Source organism: Cupressus sempervirens, chromosome 10, assembly GCF_028749045.1.
Source record: "Cupressus sempervirens isolate cs-2001-9-10 chromosome 10, ASM2874904v1, whole genome shotgun sequence".
In the NCBI taxonomy this organism is placed as follows: domain Eukaryota; kingdom Viridiplantae; phylum Streptophyta; class Pinopsida; order Cupressales; family Cupressaceae; genus Cupressus; species Cupressus sempervirens.
In genome coordinates this window covers 328,557,615-328,569,260 of record NC_143127.1, presented here as the reverse complement: position 1 = coordinate 328,569,260, position 11,646 = coordinate 328,557,615, and the positions used below count along the sequence as shown (strand labels likewise).

Genomic DNA, 11,646 nt, shown 5'->3' with positions numbered 1-11,646 from the left:
TAAAAATAAATAAATTTAATTTATAACTAATTTATAACAACTAAAAATCAAAGTAAATGAAAAGACTTTTAATTAATTAATATAGGGTCAATCACAAGTGATAAATCTAACATGTTAGTGTCTTTTTAAGTCTGAATCAATGTACGTTGATAGGGAGATAGGGAGCTAACCAGAAAATTAGTTACCTGCCTTATATAAAACAAGAACTAATAAATTATTACACATCTATGAAATATTTTTAGAAGATTGAAAGTGTATATAAAGTATGCGCTTATTGGAATACATTCACTTACTAGTCCTCTTCTCCTAATTATAAGAAATTAAATATTACAAACATATTTCAAAATTATGTTAGGACATAAAAGAAATATTTTTAGGCCACTGCAGTTCTAAAATCTAAAACTAAACGCCCAATTATTATTTGTTTAGAACTTTTTACCATTTCAGCTCTAATTTCAAACGGTTTTCTCCACGACAGGCCAGTCAATGGTCGAAGGAAACGTGTAATCAGAATGGCTCTCGCGTTCCCGAAAGGGCGTTCACATTTATTTCACACGTACTTCGGAATGCATTTAGACCTTCACATTCATCTCACAAGGATAAAATCAATCATTTCAATTGCCGTATTTCATTGCGAAGGAACGGATGTAATCGAGGGGAACATCCGAATGCGTACTTAGGTATCGACGAATAACAATAATTCCTCTCAGACATTAATTCCACTTCATTTTGAGGGTAAACCGACTGTACCTATCAACAGATGAAGCCTCCCTCGCATATCAACTTCTGCTCTGCCGTCAACTGAGTCCACGTACTCTCTTTTCGGCCGTCAATTGAATGCGCCCATTTCCTATCGTGGAAGGCCAAGATTCAATCCGGAAAGCTTGGAGTCCATTTTGTAGACCTCGACATTCTTGTTTTCATCATTCCGTACAACACTTTCCAAAGAAAATTTGGGCAACTTTACTCTCTCAGAGGAGAAAACATAAAACCTAACTTAGGGCTGCGTTTTAGAGGTTAGGGATCATAACCAGTCCCTGTATTTAACCTGGTTTCTGCGATTTCTTTAAATTTTTCTGTAATTTCACAAGTATTACGCAGGGTCATATCACAAGCTCTTTGTATTTTTCAGCATTTCTAAGGATTCTAATGTTACAAACTTTTTTAAGGTTATTTTTATATCCTTTGCTATTTTTCATTTGTTCCCTTACCCTAAGCGATCTCTGTAAAATTTTGTGTAATTTCACGAGCTTTTCTTGAAGATTAATTTTACAAGCTATTTGTATTTTCAAAATTTAACTGAGGCTTTGCGGTATTTTCACAGGATCTTTCTATTTTTCAGTATTTTCCTTATGCTTTGTGATTTCTTCACAATAATGTGTAATTTCATAAGGTCTTTGAAACATTTTATCACAAGATCTTTCTTTCTTTCAGTATTTTCCGTAAGTTCTGCGATTTGTGTAACTTCATAGGCTTTTCATAGTTTTCATTATTTTGACTTAGGTTCACCGTGATCTGTAAATCTCTCTGTGACTTCGAAGTTTTTCTGCAGGCAGGTTAGGATTTTGAGATTTCAGATGGACAGAGAAAGAATAGAGCTGAACAAAATAGCGAAAATGACGGCCAGGCGGAGGAAGTGTTTGATAAATAAAAGCGCATGAGCTCTCCTTTTATGCGGCGCAGCTGTCGAGCCTCATCATTTTTCCAGGGATTTTCTTCGAGTTCTCCAATACCGGGTACGCATTGGAGTGCTCCTCTTTCCCCGAGTTTATTTGTTCAGTGAAAAATGTGCAATTTTTTAGATAGATCTACTCGTATGGAAGTGCGTAGGCACTCTACCAAGAGATATCGAATTCCCGTCGGATTAGCGTTTCTAAGTATTTGCTCACAACGAGATTTTCTGCACTTTTAGACTCCTGAGGGTTTTTCCCTTCATCAGACTCGTATCAAATTTAGTCTTTTCTAAATTATTCCCACGTGATTTAAATTCAGTATTTTTTTTTTTTGGGATAATGAACTATTAAATCTAATGATATTTTTAGGTCTTGCCGTTAAGCAGGAGATTAAAGGTTTTGATAGCAATTTGAGTACTAGTTTGTTCTTCAAAAATTGTGCACTAGTAACCTAAACAATGGTCTGATGAAATTATTGTATTAAAATAATTTTTAAATATTTAAGTTTCTAATTTCTCATTGGCTTGCTACATTTTTTGTAGTAGTCTTTTCTATTTATTCATCAAAATATTAGAGAAATCACGAAGGTTTGACAAATGCCATTTCTAAAACAATACACTTGTCTCCTTTTATTTATTCACATCATCTATAGGGAGGGTTTTGATAGAGATTTCTAGATTTTTTCGCTGGTTTTCTCCACACTGTCATATTGCTATGGGCATCCACCTGCTTATGTATCTCATGTCATGGCATGGAAAAGAGGAAAATTTGGCAATTAGAGTTTGGTTGCATGTTCCAAGGTGTACATTCATAAAATATTTTAATGCATAGATCATCATGTAAGGTCCTTTAAGCTAATTTCCATAGAATACTTAGAAATTATAGAAGAGCTAGGGCTGGTTGAATGTTTGTAATAATTTAAAATGTTGTAAGTTTTTTTTTTAAAATCTGACCTCTCCCATTTTGTACTTGGTCTGCTTTTGGTACTTGCATCAAATTGAGTTTGGTAGTACAATGCTAATTAGGGCACATCCTATACATTCTCAAATAAATTTTTATTTATAGCAATCTATGTAGGAAATAGAATGATCCTCTACTATTAGAGAGATTGATTATTTGTACAAATTTTGTTTATAATAGGCATGCACGAGAGCAAATAGTTAAGATTCTACATTCACTTTTTAAACATTTTTCTTGTTCTGTATTTGGCCTACTGCAAGAAAATTCTTTAGAACAATGAAAGAGAGGTAGAGACGTTGTGCAGGTAGCCAAAATTTTGATTTCCTAATATTCTACATGTAGTTTCATTTGAAGAACATCCATATTTCAACATTCATAAAGTAGTTCATATGCAATATCTATTTTTCGAAGATGACAATAGGCTTTGATAATGATATTAACATAACACATTTTTTGGAGACATAGCAATCTCAGGAGCCCATAGGTACATTTTATAAGATTTTAAAAAAATCTTTAGACTAAAAAACACATTAAGAACATAATTGAAAATCTTAGTGTGGTTGTGATATTGCTATCAGGACTTAACTGTGTGATTTTTGAGTCAAACTCATTGACCCATGTTTCATGAGTAGTGATTCAACATGAATCCATCTCTCATGAGAATAAATGGAATACTTAGCACTCATTGGATCTAGGTGATGCTCATAGGGGTGAAGCACTGAGACTTCCTAGGAGGTCACCCATCCCAGTACTACTCCAGCCTGAGTGCGCTTAACTACAGAGTTTCCTCCATGGTTAAACCCAAAGCTTGCAACCCCATTTGCAAAACCTTCACCAAGTGTTGTGCCTTATGAACCATTCATTAGAAAGCTCCTTAAACTCATCAATTGATAAGTAGGAGATAATTTCCACAGCAAGTCAAATTGTGATATTGCTATCAAGATTTAACTGTGTGATTTTCGAGTCAAACTCATTGACCCATGTTTCATGAGAAGTGGTTCAACATGAATCCAACATGAGTAGAAGTTTGTGGGTTTGGCAGATGGTTTGGGGGCAGTCCAACCATCAGCAAAGGTGATAGTGGCATCACCTGTCACTTTCACTCCCTCTGACATGCGTGGAGAAATAGCTAAATCCAGGTGAGGGAAACACCATTTAGGGTCTTTGAGTGCAGAAGTTCAATCTACATCAAGGGTAGCAAGAGGAGCCACTAGGGACCAACCCAAACCCATCCTTTATGGAGGTGAGATTAAGAAGACTATAACATGGGAGTATGTGAGTGTCGCACTGAACTATTTTGGCTTCTCCTAGTGACCGCAAGGAGTATGATCACCAACGAAGGTATATGGTGCTACACTAGAAGGGCCGTACAAGGGGCATAACCCCAATGATTAGCAAACTTAATATTGCCAAACTTTGAAAGTATTGTCTACTCTGAAATAATTGTCTACTATGATTACCAATTCCTAAAATCTTAGTATTGTAGACCTATAGATTTTTCCTCCCCTTTTGTTGGAATGAGTTTGAAACCCATATAAGATGAAAAGGTTTCCTTTTAGAGACACTTCTCCTTATCAAACAATTAGATAATTCAATATAGCAATAATCAAATAGAGTTGATTTGTTATTTAATATTTGAATATTATTTCAATAATTACCTACTAGGCTACCTTGTAAATGCTATGTTTATCAATCCCCTCAAATCCACACATCAGTTATATATATAATAATTTGTATTGAGTTTGGGTCATCTATAGTTGGACATTGGAGGTTGGACATTGATTATAGATCTCCATGGTTCAATTTAAAGATTTTGTTATTAGTGTAACTATTGGATGATCCAATATTAGTTTGAAGGCACCTATCAGATTTGCAAATTTTTAAAGTCTACTTGTATTAACCAATGTTTGATAATTTCAACATATTTTTAAAATTTAAAAAATACTATTTATTGAAAATCTTATTCGCTGTGAGGAAAAAAGGCAATGAGAAAAATATTTTTTGTTTGAAAAAAATCAATAAATCTGAAAGATACAAACATGACCACTTGTCATTAATTGTCCTACGGTACTACAATATGTCATTAATGTAATTACTAGATGCAAATATTAAATTTAATAATAATAATAACTATCGCAAGTGAGGAGTTCTTTCTATTCTCGTTACAGGCATTTGGTGTTTGTCAATGGTGTTTTTGGGGTGACTACCAGTAGAACGAAGCACTGAAAGGGCTAATGCCATTCTTCTAGTGTCGTTAGATTTTTTTGTTGTGGCTCAAAGAGTAGAATTGGCAGTGGTGATTGACACTAATGATATCTCTTGTTGCTTTATAGTCATGTCATCATTTCTTCTCCATTTCACATATTCTGATTATATATTTGTCTTTCCATTGATGTAATAGCTATTCACAGGAGTTGTAGGTATTTCTTCCCATATCCTTGCAATTGGACATCTCGATCATTTTTAAAAATTGCAAAGGTGATGACTTCAAATTTGGGGATTTACCATTTGCTTGTGAAAAATATAAAATTCAAAAACCTAAAATTTTTCTTGGCAACAACTATTGCCGAGTGATAGTTTTGCTTGGCATGTGAAGGTGTTGAGTGACAGGAGAGTGTCGAGTGAGCTTGGCACAAGAGGAAGCCAAGTGAACTCAGAAAACAAAGGGCAACTCGACACAAGAGTATGTCGAGTGAGCTTGGCAGGGAGCAATGCTGAGTGAGCTCAGTAGCCACTACAAAGTGGTGCTCAACAGAAGAGGATGCCAAGTGAGCTCAGCAATAACTACAGAGATGGAACCCAGTCAAAGACTAGACTGAGTGACCAGACTTACAACTTGGATTTTTCGCCATTAAAACTAGAGAGCCAAAGTATGAAGCTTTCAACAATAAACTTCTCAAATGCAATAAATAGAGGGAGGACAATAGATTTTAGTATGTCTGCTTTCTTGCTTGTTATTCAAATATGATAAACTATTACAAAATATGGGAGCATTTGGCTTCGACCAAAAAACCCTAAAATAACCCTAAAATCTTCAAACAGATAAAACTTCAAACTTTAAACTTTAAACTTACAGTTCTAATGGTTGCATACAACAATGCCTAGAGCAATCACTGCTTCACAGGAAAAAACCAATAAACAACAAACTTACAGAATGACAAGAGAAGAAACACGTGCAACTGTAGGCATGAGACAAACTTCCTTCTGTCTTCTGCACTTTTACTTGATCTATTGATCAACTTCTTTTCTTCCTTTTCTGCTCTGCAACTCTTTGATCTATTGAATCATCTTTGAATGAATCAATAAGCATTCCTTTTATCTTCTTTAAAAAAATTGTTTTCTCCTCTTTTCCAAATTTGAAACAACTCACCTATCGAGCATTAAATTTTCTAACCATTCTGCTAGCCGTTAGGTTGGTAGGTGGGTGTTTGGCTCAAGGGGTAACCAAAACACATGAGATATTTCAACATTCCCCCTTTGTCCTGACCCAAACAAACAAGGATCACTTCTGATCCAAATCAACTACACTAAGACTCTCTCTTAGGTGCACAAAAGTTCCAATTCCTAAAGGCTTAGTAAATATGTTTGCTAGCTACTGCTCAGACTTGCAAAATTCCATTTTGATATCCCCATTCTCCACCAACTCTCTGTTGAAGTGATATCTGATTTCTATGTGTTTACTTCTCCCATGGAAGACTGGATTCTTGGACAATGCAATTGAGGAGATGTTGTCACAATAAATTGTGGTTCCATCCTCTTGCCTTTCATTCAAATTTATCAAGATCCTCCTTAACCAAATAGCTTGGCATGTTGTTGCATTTTCTGCTATGTATTCAACCTCTGCTATAGATTGAGCAACAATAGGTTGCTTTTTGGATGCCCATAAAATTGCATCCGATCCCATATGGAACATGTATTCGACAGTGCTCTTCCTATCATCTAAACTTCCAACCCAATCACTATCTATATAAACCACCAATTTGAAATTATTTTCTACAATATACAAAATTCCAAATCCCTTGGTACCATTCACATACTTTAGAATCCTCTTTCTTGCTTGCCAATGGGAATCCTTTGGTGTTTCCATAAATTTGGAAATCAAAGTTACCGCATGCATTATGTCTAGCTGATTTGCAGTCAAATACATCAAATTTCCAACCATACTCATGTATAGTGTTGGATTCACACTTTTGTTGCAATCTTCCCTGCTCAACTTTAGACCTATTGCTGTTGGTGTTGGGGCTGCCTTACTATTCTGCATTCAGAATCTCTCCAAGATCTGCCTTGCATATTTTTCTTGAGAGATGAAAATGCCATCATGCATTTGTTTTACTTCTATGCTTAGAAAATACTTCAAGCGACTTAAGTATGTCATTTCAAATTCATTTTTCATGGTCTCCTTGAACTCACCAATTAGAAAATTATCATTTCTAGTGAAGATTAAATCATCTACATACAAGACAACAATCAACACATTACCATTTGCTGCCTTGATGTAAAGTGTGGGTTCACCATCATTTTTGCTAAAGTTATTGCTAATCAAATATGAGTCAATCCTACTTTACCATGCCCGTGGAGCTTGCTTGAGCCCATATAAAGCTCTCTTCAATCTATAAACCTTGTGTTCTTCACCTGCAACTTCATAATCAGGTGGCTACTCGTCCTTCAATACACCATTTAGGAAGGCGAACTTCACATCCATTTGATATCCTTCCATTTGTGCTCGGCTACAATTGCTATGATAACATGCATGGTTTCCATTCTTGCCACTGGGGCATATGTCTCATCATAATCTCTGCCATACTGCTGCTTGTACCTTTTGATCACTAAACATGCCATATGCCTATCTATTTTTCCTTTAGCATTGCACTTGGTCTTGTATATCCATTTCAATCCAATAACATGTTTCTTGGGAGGCAAAGTAGTTAACTCCTATGTCTCATTTCTTTCAATAGCATCTATTTCCTCATCCATCTCATTACACCATTTCTCCTCATTCACACCTTCCTCAAAATAAATTGGGTCACTATGAGAAAATAGTGCAAAATTTACACTCATCATAATCTTCATCATACATTTCTTCTTAGTATATCTCCCTTAGACTTTTGGTCTTTCTTGGCAATAGGGAGGTGAGAGTGGGATTTGAATTTTCAGTATTGTTGTTGCTACTATTTTGCATACTAACTCGGGGCTGTCTTGAAGTGCTTGGTGCTGTTGCTCGGCATGTTAAGGGCTACTTCCCTTTTTTCCTTTGTTTGCAATCTATGTTTGCTGCTCCATCTTCTTGCTAATCAACAATGTCATCTACTTCCTCTTCAATAGTAGACACATTGCTTGAAGTGCTTGAGAATTCATCTACCCAGCCATCCCATGACTGATTTTCAAGAAACTCCACATCTCTTGAAATGATGATCCTCTTATTAATTGGATCATACAATCTATAAGCCTTTGATTCTGAGTTGTACCCTGTGAAGATGCACTTCAAACCTTTGTCATCCAGCTTTTGCCTTTGTTCCTTAGGCACATGTGCATATGCTACACATTGAAACACTCTCAAGTACTCAACTATCCATCTATTCCTTGACCAAGCCTCAAGAGGTATCTTGTCATGAACTAATTTTCTAGGACACCTATTGATCAAGTATATTGATATTGCTATAGTCTCTCCCTAATATTCAGTTGGGAGTCCTTTTGCTTTCATCATGCTTCTTGCCATTTCAACAATGGTCTTGCTCTTTCTCTTAGGCACTCCAGTTTGCTGCGGAGTATAACTAGCTGTAAGCTCAATCTTTATGCCATTTTTCCTACAAAAAATTACAAACATATTGGAGGTATACTCCCCTCCTCTATTTGATCTAAGGATCTTAATATAGTGTCCACATTCGTTTTTAGCGAGGGCTTTAAATTCTACAAATTTATCAAAAGCTTTAGATTTATTCTTCAAAAAAGACACCCATGTCCTACAACTGAAATCGTCTATGAATGTCATAAAATAAGTACTGCCCCCAATAGAAGTAGTTTTCATAGGACCTACCAAATCAAAATGCACCAATTCTAATGGTGCTCTAGCCCTTCTAGAATTTCCAGAATTAAAGGGAAGCCTATGTTGCTTACCCAATATGCAAGCCTTACACTTGCCATATGAATCTACAATGCTTGGCAAACCATCTACCATTCTTTTCTTAGACAACAAATTTAAACTAGCAAAGCCAAGATGTCCATACCTGAGATGCCAAAGCTTGGAGAGGTCTTTAATCACGCTCCTAAGAACTGATTGCCAATGTACTGTTGTACATGCATGCTTGGGAGGTGCAACACTAACTTGAGAAGAGAAACATGTCTCTATCCTTAATGGGAGCATCCAGTTCTTTGTCATTTGGACTACTGCAAGTAATCTATTACTCTCATCCTTCTCATGAATGACACATTTGTCATTTTCCATCGACACTTTATATCCATTTTGAATGAGTTGTCCAACACTCATCAAGTTGTGCTTCATACCGGGGGAAAAATACACATTTTGTATCTCCTTCTTCTCACCTTACTTGGTGCGGACCATAATAGATCCTTTGCCCACTATGGGAATATTTCTATTATTTCCCATCTTAATTTTAGACTTAAAAGTCTTATCAATGAAAGAAAATAAACTTTCATTACCACTCATGTGGTTGCTACAACCACTGTCCAGGTACCATACCTTAGGGCTTCCTTCTTCATCGATGTTACACACGATGAAGGCTATGGGATTGTTTGCATTTCCCATGTTAACATCCGCCACATTAGCATTTTGCTTTAACTGATCACTTTGTTTCTTCAAGTATTCACTTGCATAATGCCCATACTTGTGATAGTAGTAGCATTCAACATTACTCTTATTGGAGTTGTAATTCTTCTTACCTCCTATCCACCCACCCTGAAAATCCATAATTTCCACCATCGAATACAGAGATAGTGAAGGTATACGTTGAAACAACATAATCCAATGACACTTATACCTATTGGTATATGTTGGAAAAAAATTATCTGAAACAATAATTGTATTCTTACCTCCCCTGCTACAGAGATTTAGTGGGTTGATCAATTTTGTTGTAATTTTGCATTTAAAAAGGGTACTATAAGACTGAATTTTCTATTCTCATGGATTTACCTATGAGCTTCTTCACACTTGCCATGTTAAATTCAAGTCATGGAGAGATAGACACTTGATGCAGACAATTGCAAATAGCAAAGTTATTGAATATTATGTATTTCTCTTTGCAAAGTTAATTATATGGATTTATTATTGTCTATAACTATATTTGATCAGATTTGGAGTAGGAAATGTCATTATCTTTGAGTTAATAGGAAGATATTAGTATGAATTTGTGTTTGTAAAGGCTTTGATTGAGTTCCTTTGTTCAGTGGGCATAATGCTCTTCTTTAGAGAACTTTTTTCAAAACAACCATTGCAGAGGTTCGATGGCAACTCAAAGATTTTTATGACACTCAAATGTGTGGCCTTATAATGTATGATACCAGGTCACTTAAAATTTTCTAGAATGAATTGCCTATGGCAATCCTTGGAGGTTGTTGGGGGATTACTTGGTAGCCTTTTCAATTACCTTAGGATTTTGAGAATTTTAAGCCTCATTAATTAGTATGTGATTCTCCTAGTCTTTTATTCTAGTCAAGAATGATAATATGATTTACAATAAAATATTTGGGGTCACTGAATCTTGCACAGAATTTTATTGCTCTACGAATAAAAGCATACAAGTACAAACACAGAGACAAAGACCCAATGCCCACTGTTCGGAAAACTCAAAACACTTAATGTTTTCTTAAAAAGAATATCAAGTGTCTAGCTAAGAGTCCATCCAATGGATCTCTCCACATTTTCAATAGAGGCAAATGCTTTGCAAGAGATGTAACATGTTTAACTACAAGAAAATGTCTTGCATACAACCATAAAGATGATTTATTGCAATCTTTGTGCCCTAAAATAAAACTTCCTATACTTAAAGTGTGTGTCAATCAGATTTTTAAAATCATGGAACAAAATTGTATTTACAACAAGAATTCCTTCATTGTTTATCCAATTTAACTTATATATAGGATTATAGTATAAAGACCAAAAAAATTTAAAAAGATAGAAAATGTGATCCCATTTTCATTTCTCAATCAGAAAGCACTTCAAATTAGTCAAAAATTTAAAGAAAAACAAAGCTGCTACATAACAACCCAAACTATATTTTAAAACTTGAGAAGCTTTTAAAAGAAATGTAGAAGTTAGAGAATCAGACATATGTATAATGGTGCTTGCAGATGGAAAGTAGGTTCTTGTAGAAAATGTGTTGCACTTACAAATATGAGAGAAGATTTGAAGAAAATGTGATTTCTATGGGTAGCATCACCATCCAAAAATTGTGTTAATATCCTCCCTCCTTGCCCCACAATGGGCTTAGGATGGAAATCCATTTTTAAAGAGTTTGTTGATCCTCTTACGACATAAAAATATAATTACTATGAGCTATGAATTATTGGATACAAAAACTTTGCTTCATTGCCATCTCCTACTCCTAAAGTTGGGATAAAACACAATATCTACTTTTGTTCTCAACAAAAATGTGTCAAACAAAAACTTCAAGCATGTTTGCACTTGCATGGTTGTAGGCTTTTTTTGCAAAAATCCATGCACATATAGGGCACGTAGACTATTTGGCAATACTTCTAAAAGAAATGTAGATTTCTAGAGTGAGACTTTGAAAAGATTAAAGGGAAGCAAGGTTTTCAAAACCTATGCCAAACTGGGACAATTGTGCAGAGATAAAGTAAACACCTACTAACAAAAGAAATAATGAATCCTTTTGTCATAAAAGTTTGACATATCGAAAGTTAAGCCATGAACAATTCTTTTATTTATTTTACTAACATCATTATCTGTAGAATTTCATAAAATTAATATTATAATTTTGTATTTAAATATTGATTATATCATATAATACATCATTTTAATTATCTATTTTTACAAACA

At 34.9% G+C, this 11,646-nt stretch overlaps 1 long non-coding RNA gene across 6 annotated transcripts in view; it reads left to right on the top strand.

The window, feature by feature from the left end:
- The first annotated feature begins 593 nt into the window (after positions 1–593).
- The window catches only part of LOC149533952 (uncharacterized), a 28,784-nt gene continuing 17,731 nt past the window's right edge, over positions 594–11,646 (top strand). Inside the window, exons 1-2 of one of the 6 annotated variants that reach the window (XR_016357218.1) lie at positions 594–1,016; positions 1,553–1,736. This is a non-coding gene — a long non-coding RNA (uncharacterized LOC149533952). The other 5 variants (XR_016357214.1, XR_016357219.1, XR_016357217.1 and 2 more) reach the window with 5 other exon arrangements.